The sequence below is a fragment of the Nicotiana tomentosiformis genome, chromosome 1, assembly GCF_000390325.3.
Source record: "Nicotiana tomentosiformis chromosome 1, ASM39032v3, whole genome shotgun sequence".
Lineage (NCBI taxonomy): Eukaryota > Viridiplantae > Streptophyta > Magnoliopsida > Solanales > Solanaceae > Nicotiana > Nicotiana tomentosiformis.
Genome location: NC_090812.1, coordinates 131,133,603 through 131,144,135, shown reverse-complemented (window position 1 = coordinate 131,144,135; position 10,533 = coordinate 131,133,603).

Here is a 10,533-nt window from a genome sequence, read left to right as displayed (position 1 = left end):
TACAGAGCCTCTATAGATAAAGATGAGTACAATAATAATGCCAGCAACAAGGCCCCGGCTATACCTCAAACAGAATACACAAAGAACAAAAGATACATGACCCCGGGATGAAGTGGGCCTCACCAAGTCAGCTGGGAAGAAGGTGTACTGCTATCACTGATCAATATCTCCTGTTGTTGAACCACCTGCATCTATTTAAAGATACAACGCCCTCGGCAAAAGGGATGTTAGTACCGTTGAATAGTACTAGTATGAAAACTAAATACCAATTTAAGAATTCAGAAATACAAGATGAATATGATAAACCGGTGCAGCAATAGAATAATATAGATAATCATTTAAACCAGAGCAAGCTTATTAAGAGCTATCAATAATATTTATTGGTTTTAAGATGAGATCCTCTGTAATCATCTTCAGACAAAGCGGCCCCGCTGCCTCACCCGATGTATGCAGGTGGAAGTGTAAGTATAATACCACAACTCTACTCAAGCGGATCTGCAGCCACACCCCAATGTATGCGGGGGGATGTATAACCACAGTACCAAGATCCTACACAAAGCGACTATGCCGCCTCACCCCAATGTATGCTGGTGCAAATGCATCAACGATACCAATACCAACACAAAGCGGCTATGCCGCCTCACCTCAATGTATGCAGGTGGTGGTACCACAACAATACCAAAACTATACACAAAGCGGTCGTACCGCCTCACCCCAATGTAAGCGAGTGAAGGTGCAGTCCCACAATACCATAATCCCTACACAAAGCCGTCATGCCGCCTCACCCCAATATATATGTGGGTGGAGGTGTATCACAATCACAATCTCTATACCATAATCCCCACACAAAGCGGTCATGCCGCCTCACCCCAATGTATGTGGGTGGAGGTGTATCACAATCACAATCTCTACACCACTTGGCATAATAACTTTCACATAAATCACGACTAGAAATTATAACATATGGATACATAATCCATAGTTTGGGACACATCCTCAATTTATTATGCAATATGATAAGAGCATTTGAAACATGAATTGAACATATATCTTCACCACAAAACTTATCGGAATACTCCATTTATAATTAACTTCTCAAAACTTACAAGGATATTGGGAATTCCAATTCTTAAAGAAGAGTTTAGCCAACATACCTCACTTGAGCTTCCTTACACTCTAAATGTTCCGGAATTCTTAGCAACTTCAATCTATTTTAGAAAATATACAAATTAAACCAAAATTAGGAAGTTGATCATGGTTCTAGCTCATTTGAGCATTTTATCAAACACAAGGTGTGCATAAGGTTTCAAGGCCCTTTTATGGAGAATTCCATCATCCCACAACTCAATATTTACCATGCCTAGTTCAAAAATCTTCCTACACCCCTTGATATCACATGCATGTAAATAAACAACCCTCCTGCCCAGAAATTATCTTGCTAATTATCCAATTCTACACAAAATTCGAAAGTGAGGGTTAGGGTGTAGAATCTTACCTCTAGGATGAAGACCTAGTGAGTTTCCCTTCTTAATCTCACTCTAGGGCACTCTCTCTCACTCTACAATATCAAATTATAGTTCAAAAATGGCCCAAAGAGTGTATTTAACGAAATAGAGTCTGGTTTTAAAAACCCAAACATGGAGCTCTGTAACGGTTCTGCGGTCGCATATGCGACCGCATAATGGATATGTGGACCGCATTTCGGTCGCATAATTGCTGACAAAAATGATCAAAATTTGTCTGTGTTTGCGGTCACTATGTGGTCCGCATAACTGTTATGCAATCGCATAATGCACCGCATAACAGTTATGCGGTCGCATAGTCGACCGCATAGTTGCTTCCAGAATGGCCCTCTCCTTCTCACTTCTGCGGCCATTATGCGGCCCGCAGAGTGATTATGGGGTCGCATAATGGACCGCATAAACGCGCTTTTCTGCCTAAAATTTTCCTTTACTTTCCGGTGTATTGTTCAACCCAAAAAGTCCGAGCCGCAAAGAATTTCTACAATCCTCAAACACGTAAGCCTAGTATGGCACCATGAAACATTATTTTCTTTGCAAATTTTTACCGAGCTTTATAGTTAAGTACTTCGAAATTTTCTGGGGTGTTACATTCTCCCCCGCTTAGGATCATTCGTCCTCGAATGAGGGTAAAAATCCATCATTAGCATCTTCTGCAACTTAGTTTGTTTTATACCACAAACTAGCAGCCCCAAATTTTACTAACTCCATAAATTTCCAAAACTTTCGCCAGAGTTTCCTTTGTAATTAGACCTATCCACCAGTCAGAGAGCCCCAAAAACATATCCTAACAACATATACATATTCCAATGACATAACATAATACAAAACAAAACCAACTGTGGCCTCATAAGCAATATATTTCCAGAAAGGAACACCCTTAACGCCAATTGTTCAAATGATACAAAATTCATAAAAAGTAAGTCTTATAATTTTTTTTCCTAGATCACATATTATAAATACATGGTCATTCAAACAAATAAGGATACTTTTTATTCATTTCTTCCTCAGCCTCCCAAGTAGCCTCTTCAACCTGTTGGTTTCGCCACAACACTTTTACGGAGGCAATTTCTTTATTTCTCAATTTCCGGACTTGCCGATCAATAATAGAAACTGGAATCTCTTCGTAAGTCAATTTCTCATTTACCTCAATAGTCTCAACCGGAACAATGAGTGTCAGATCTCCAACTACTTTCTTCAACATAGACACATGAAACACTGGTGTACTAATGACATCTCAAGTGGTAGTTCAAGCTTGTATGCCACCTCACCGATCCTCTGAATGATTTTGTACGGTCCGACCTACCTCAGACTCAATTTCCGTTTCTTACCAAATCGCATTACACCCTTCATGGGGAAACTTTTAAGAATACCCAATCTTCTTCTTGGAACTCCAATTCTCTACGACGAACATCCGAATAGGATTTCTGACGACTCTGAGTAGTATTCAACCGCTCCTTAATGATTTTAACTTTTTCCATAGCCTGATGCACAAGGTCTGGCCTATTAAATCTGCTTCCCCAATTTCGAACCACCCAATGGGAGATCTACATCTCCTACCATATAAAGCCTCGAACGGTGCCATTTGAATGCTAGCATGATATCTATTATTATATGCAAATTCTATGAGTGGTAAATGATCATCCCAGCTACCTTTGAAGTCTATAACACAAGCGCGCAACATATCCTTAAGCATCTGAATATTCCGCTCTGCCTGCCCGTCAGTCTGCGGGTGAAAGGCTGTACTAAGATTCACCTAAGTACCCAAACCTTGCTGAAATTTCTTCCAAAAATTAGCAGTGAATTGTGCCTCCCGATCAAAAATGATAAAAACTGGGGTGCCATGCAACCTTACTATTTCTTTGATATACAATTAAGTATACTGCTGTGTCGGTATACTTAATCGGCAAAAAGTGTGCTGATTTCGTGAGTCGATCCAAAATCACCCAAATTGAGTCAAACTTGCCCAGAGTGCGCGGTAATCCTACCACAAAGTCCATATTAATCATTTCGCACTTCCACATTGGAATTTCTATGTTCTGTGCCAACCCACCGGGCCTTTGGTGTTCGGCCTTGGACATCTTGCCAAAAAATTCGCCACATTCCCCTTCATATCATTCCACCAATAGACTTCCTTAAGATCATGATACATTTTCGTAGAACCTGGGTGCACGAAATACCTAGAAGTGCGAGCTTCAGTCATAATTCTTTCCCGGAGACCATCCACATTTGGAACATAAAGTCTCCCTTAGTACCTTAGTGTACCATCATCCATGCCAAGAGAAAAGGCCATGGTCTTGTGTTTATGAATCCCCTCTTTCAACTGAACCAACAATGGATCATTGTATTGCTTCTCTTTGACTTCCACAACAAGCGATGATTCAGTCCTATTTTGCACAATTACCCCTCCTCCACTAGAGTCCACAAGAAGAACTCCCAAACTAGCCAATCGGTGAACTTCCTTGGCTAATGGCCTCTGATATGCCTCCAAGTGAGCCAAACTACCCATAGATTTCCGGCTAAGAGCATCAGCCATAACATTGGCCTTTCCCAGATGATATAGAATATCAATGTCGTAGTCCTTGAGTAACTCAAGCCATCTTCTCTGACTTAGATTCAATTCATTCTACTTGAAAATATATTGAAGGCTCTTATGGTTCGTGAATATATCAACATGGACCCCATATAAATAATGACGCCAAATTTTCATGCAAATACCACTGCCGCAAGTTCTAAATCATGTGTTGGATAGTTCTTCTCATGATTCTTTAGTTTCCTAGAAGCATAAGCTATCACCTTCCCATGCTGCATTAATACACACCCAAGCCCAATTCTTGAAGCATCACAATATACTACAAATCCATCTATACCCTCTGGTAGAGTCAACACCGGCGTCGTAGTCAATCTTGCTTTCAATTCCTGGAAACTCTTTTGACAAGCATCTAACCATTGGAACTTAATTGCCTTCTGCGTCAATTTAGTCAATGGAGAGGCAAGAGTAGAAAACCCCTCCACAAACTTTCTGTAATATTCAACTAAGCCTAAGAAACTACGAATCTCTGTTAGAGTTGTAGGCCTCGGCCAATTCTTTAGAGCCGCAATTTCTGAGGATCAACATTAATCCCCTCACTAGAGACAACATGACCCAAGAATGTGACATACTCAAGCCAAAATTCGCAGTTCAAAAATTTTGCACACAACTGGTGTTGATACAGAGTCTACAACACTACCCTGAGGTGACCGGCATGGTTCTCTCGATTGCGTGAATATACAAGAATATCTTCAATAAACACTATCACAAAAGAATCAAGGAATGGCTTGAAAACGCAATTCATAAGATCCATGAAGGCTGCTGGGGCATTTGTTAGCCCAAAAGACATCACCAGAAATTCAAAATGCCCACACCGGGTTCTAAAAGTTATTTTCAGAATATCCCGCTCCCTGATCTTCAATTGGTGATTCCCGGATCTTAAATCAATCTTGGAGATGTACCTGGCACCTTGAAATTGATCAAACAAATCATCTATCCTTGGCAGTGGGTACTTATTCATGATTGTGACCTTAGTAAGTTGCCGATAGTCAATACACATTCTCAATGACCCATCTTTCTTTCTTACAAAAAGGACCGGTGCGCCCCAAGGCGACACACTTTGCAGGATAAAACCCCTTTCTAACAAATCTCTCAATTATTCATTTAGCTCCTTCAATTCTGCCGGTGCCATTTTGTAGGGTGGAATAGATATAGGATGCGTGTCTAGCATCATATAAATCCCAAAATCAATCTCCCTGTCTGGTGGGATCCCAGGGAGTTCATCCAGAAATACTCCCGAAAATTCATTCACAACAGGCACGGACTCAAGTGTAGGTGCCTCAACATCGATGTCCGTAACCCGGACCAAATGGTAAATACATCCCTTGTTGATCATCTTTGTGGCCTTAAGGTAGGAAATAAACCTACCCTTTGGCACCACAACATCACCCTTCCACTCAATAACTAGCTCATTTGGAAATTCAGACCTAACAGTTCTGGTTCGGCAATCAAGCTTGGCAAAACATGAATAAAGCCAATCCATCCCCATTATTATATCAAAATCGACCATTCTCAATTCAATAAGATCGGCCACGGTGTCTCGACCACGCAATGTGACAACACAATCCCTATAATCCCGCGCGGCCAAAATCGACTCACCAACCGGAGTAGATACATAGAACGGCTCATAAAGCTATTCTGGTTCTATCCCAAATTCCATAGAAACATAAGGTGTGATATATGACAAAGTGGAACCGGGATCAATAAGAGCATATACATCATGAGACTGGATAGTCAATATACTTGTGACAACATCTGGAGAAGCCTCTGATTCCCGACGTCTCCGCATAGCATAAAATCTGCTGGGTCCTCCCGAATTCTGTGCACCACCCCTAGCTGCACCACCCCCTGTGGGTGCTAGGGTGCCTCGAGCTGGAGGTGTTGTGGATGTAGTAGCTGCAGAATTAAATGGTTGTGCCGCACCTCTGCCCATATTTCGGCGGGACGAGCGGCAATCTCTCTGAATGTGAGCCCTCAAACCACACCCATAGCATACTAGTAGGTCCATGAAACAGGACCCAAAGTGCATCCTCCCACACTTAGGGCATGGAAGCCTCCGATGCTGAAACCTTCTGTCGGGCCGACCCTGCTGGTGGGGTCCCCTGTTGCCCTGACTGGGGTCCAGATGATTGTGCACCCATCGAAGACTGGGCGAATGATTGGGATGGTCCTGATGACGCTCTCCTGAATGCTAACCTACCACCACTACGAACGGAAGAACCACCAAAGTTGCCCGTGGACCGGGCCTTGCTGCTACTCTGACACTCTATTCTATTCTTCAATTTGCGGGTCTCTGTGGCTTGAGCAAATACCACCATCTTACCATAATTTATATCGGAATTCAAGGAAGTTGTAGAGGCCTCATTGATAACCAAGGGGCTAAGGCCCTGTACAAACCGGCGTACTCTAGCCTCCATAGTGGGTTTTGGATCGCGACAAATTGGTATCAGAGCACTAGTTTTGTAGGTTCTACGAGTCATGAGCAAGTGTCTAGTAGAGTCTTGCGGATCGATATGATGACGTCCATTCCTATTTTCGAGAGGCTACAAAGCATTTAGGAAAATTTCCCTTCTTTCTTTCCTTATCGTGCGTCCTTATTCAGCTTGAAACCTACGATTTTGATTCTTCTTATTCGTACATATGCGATATTACGCACTTGGTATTCGCTATGCGCTGACTGTTTGTGATGTTGCAGATGGATTATGAAGGACTATGGATGCTTGATTATCATCGCGATGTGTTGTGTGGTCTTAGGAGCAGATGCTGTGATAGATCTTTCAGTCATTCATTTGTGGTACGAGGCGGGTTCTTATATCTGGTTGGTAAGCATGAACTTGGGAAGACTGGCTGGTGGCCTAGTTGTTGTGATTAAGGTGGGTTCATGGAAGGGTGTCGATTTGAGTACAACTAGTGGGTTATCTCCTGCATGATGATTTTGGATCGTGTGTTTCGTATGAGGCTTTCATTCGGTGGAATGCATATATTATTATTTTAGAGCATTTGGGGAAGTTTGCTTGACTGTTACAAAGATGGATAAGCGCTTGGCAGAGTCTTCAGAGTGTTGTATGACCAGTATTGCATGCGTGTTTGAAGTATTCAGCTAAATAGCCATGCAGGATCGGGGTAGCTATGAAGATATGGTACTTTGGATTACCAATGATGTGTTCTATGGCTTGGGTCTAAGTGGGGGAGTCTGCTTATGACAATTCGATTGTAGGATCATGTGTTGTATCAGTTTCTTGGCCGAGGGATTGCTTGGTTGTTTCTTTAAATAGTCATATACTGGTGAAGTTCGGGTTTCTCGGTGCGTATTAGCTGTGTATTGAAGATCAGAGTAAGGTGAGTGGTTATCGAGAAGGTTTTGACGAGTTCCAGATCATATGTAATATATAAAGACTTCTGAGTTTGTGTATGGGTAGGGCTTGAGATCGGTAGAGAATGGTAATCAGATCTGCGGTATTTCTATGTCAAGAATGATTCTACATGGTAATATTGGAGAGATGCAAGAAACGGCTTCGGATTCCCAGAAGGTACCTTCAGAGCGAGCATATCAGATTGAGTTAATTTTGGGTTGGCAGTCTGGGTGACTTGGTTGAGTTAGAGGCGATCAGTTCTGATGACACGATTATGTGTTTATGAGTTCTGAAGAATTCACCATGGTTATGGCCACGGCTGGAGTGATGTTTGCTACAAGTATAGAAGCTATATTGCGTGTGGTGATGTTCTCCTAGATTGAGTTAAATGAAAGATTTGCGGTTGATGAGGTGTTTAATTTGCCTAGGGTTCAGAGTTGACTATGAGATTTTCGTAATGTTACGAGTTAGCATGCTAGAGGCGTTGTGCCGTATGGGGTTGAAAGTTGCAAGTACAAGGTTGCGGTTTAGTTGTGGAGGGAAGGATATGAGTTTTTGATGACACGAACGATTTTCGATGTCTAAGAGGATGTGGGTACTATTTGATATCTCCGGAGGAGAGTGCACATGTTGGCAGGTGCATTGGTTTTTGACTTGTGGGTATTTTGTCACGACCCAAACCGAAGGGCCACGACGGGCACCCGGTGCCTTACTCAACCAAGTACAAACGTAACATATCTTTCTTATCGTACTATTATAGGTAAATGAGCCGAAAAGGCCGTCATGAGATAACCAGAATAAAATATAAGGTAATACTCGATATAGGACGACCCAACATAATATACAAACTTATACATGTGACATACAAGCCTATAAGGCCGACATGAACATTGGTACACTCAACACGTAGGCCGACAAGGCCATACAAGTATCCATATACATGACATCTATCTACAAGCCTCTAAGAGTACATAAACATCATAAAGGTCGGGACAGGGCCAAAGTCTACTGACGAAATAGGCAACTCCGAAGCAAGTAGAGTGCGTCAACACCTTCCGCTAAGCTGATAGCCTACTAGGAAGATTGTCAACCTGTCCGTCGGGAAGTACGGGCATGAAATGTAGCGTCCCCAGGAAAAAAGGGACGTCAGTACAAATAAAGTACCGAGTATATAAGGCATGAAAAGCAGTATATAAAAGGCATAAAAGAAACGTGGAGTAAAGGAGTCAAACTGTAAGTATGAGTAGCTCAGTAAATCAGGAAACATTTATAGTGTCATGTATATGCATATAATGTCATATCATACATAGGTATATGCGTACATAATATCCTCAAGACTCTGAGGGCATCCCATCATATCATATCGGTATCAGTGGGCGAAATCATCAATGTATACTAGCTGATCAGGTGGTGGTACGTATATAACGCCGTAACCTTTCCCCATACCCTATATACATATAATATATGCGCATATAACGCCATCTAGTCATTGTACATGTATAAATGAATGCAATGCATAAGGAAGTAAGTCGATAAGATCTATCGGAATGTCATAAGATCAATATGCCTTCCGTTAATATCATGAAATAAACTTTATCAACTTACATATTTTATGAGACCCATGAATAGACGATATAATAATAGGACACATAGGGAATCAATAACATAGGCACCCCTAGTACTACTAAGAATAGAGTCATTTGTGAAAGTTCCGCATTTGCTCATTTCGTTTGTATCCTATGGATCATGCCAAAAGAGAAGAAGGGATAGCCTTAACATACCTAATCATAATCTGCCCAATAACCACGTTGAACTCATCTCGTTGTACTTTAATCTGCAACAACGATAATAAGACCATCGTTAAGCTATGAAAGATACAATTGTCTCACATCAAACAACAAACTTATTTTATATTAAAACGGGAAGCATCTCCTCGGTTTTCATTACTTTCCCAAGTCCATAAACCAATAAGAATTCATACAACCCTCAACTATATACTTTCAGCACCACAACATAAATCAATCTACACAACAACAAGTGCATAAATATCACCCACGAAACTAGTATTTAACAAGACGAACGGCAAGCTCGGATTGAATCCCTTTTGAACCCTTTAATCCCAAAGTAATTCATTCATTAACTTAACAGCACATCCAGAATGAAATTAAGAACAATGGGAGGACTTCTAACCTCCTATCCATCTCCTAATGCACCCTCAAACAGCCAAACAATCCAACAACAACAACAAGTACAACTTTCCATTGTCATGTTGTCCTTTCTCTTCATATTCACCGTACCAACAGCACGTTTGAAATGTAGACAATATATTTATAATAACAACATCATAATAAATTCATTTTCCAAGGTTTACAACCATTTAAAGTTCATGGAAAAACTTTTTCAAAATAGTCCATTAAGAACAATAACATCTCACACTATTTCAAGTCTCCTCTTGTAGTATGTTGCTCAAATAATGCGACTAACATACAAAATACTTCAAGCACATATCATAGGCTGTTATACTCACCTTGACCAGTAGAAACAACTTGAAATTTTGGCCAAACACAGCCCACAACTATCCTCAATGACAACACAACCTCAGAGAGGTGTTGTTCTTTACAACAACTAACTTTTGATGTTGACATATGGTGTAATCACTTGGATTCCCCTTTAAAACCTTATGGTACCTGTTTAAGAGGAGTTTAGAGACGAAGGTGACTCAAAAATGAGGAGAAAATAGGCGTCCAAATCATTTTTAAAGTTAAGTAGGTCGACCACCGCCTCAGTGGGTCCCATTGGGAGCTGCTTGCGCAGTCTCGCAAATATACAAATATCTCTCTGCTCCAATGTCGAATCGACAAATGTTTTAATGTTTTAGAAACTAGACTCATAGATCTTCAATTTTGTAGGTTGATCATATCGTAATTTCAAGTATATTGGGAGAAATGCTTTGCTACATTTGACCTAATGTTCAGCACATTTATGAATGTAACTTGTGATGACCTTTGCCAACTTCTGTTACACAGCTCGCTTGACATGAAAACGCAATACACGACTATCATATGACTAA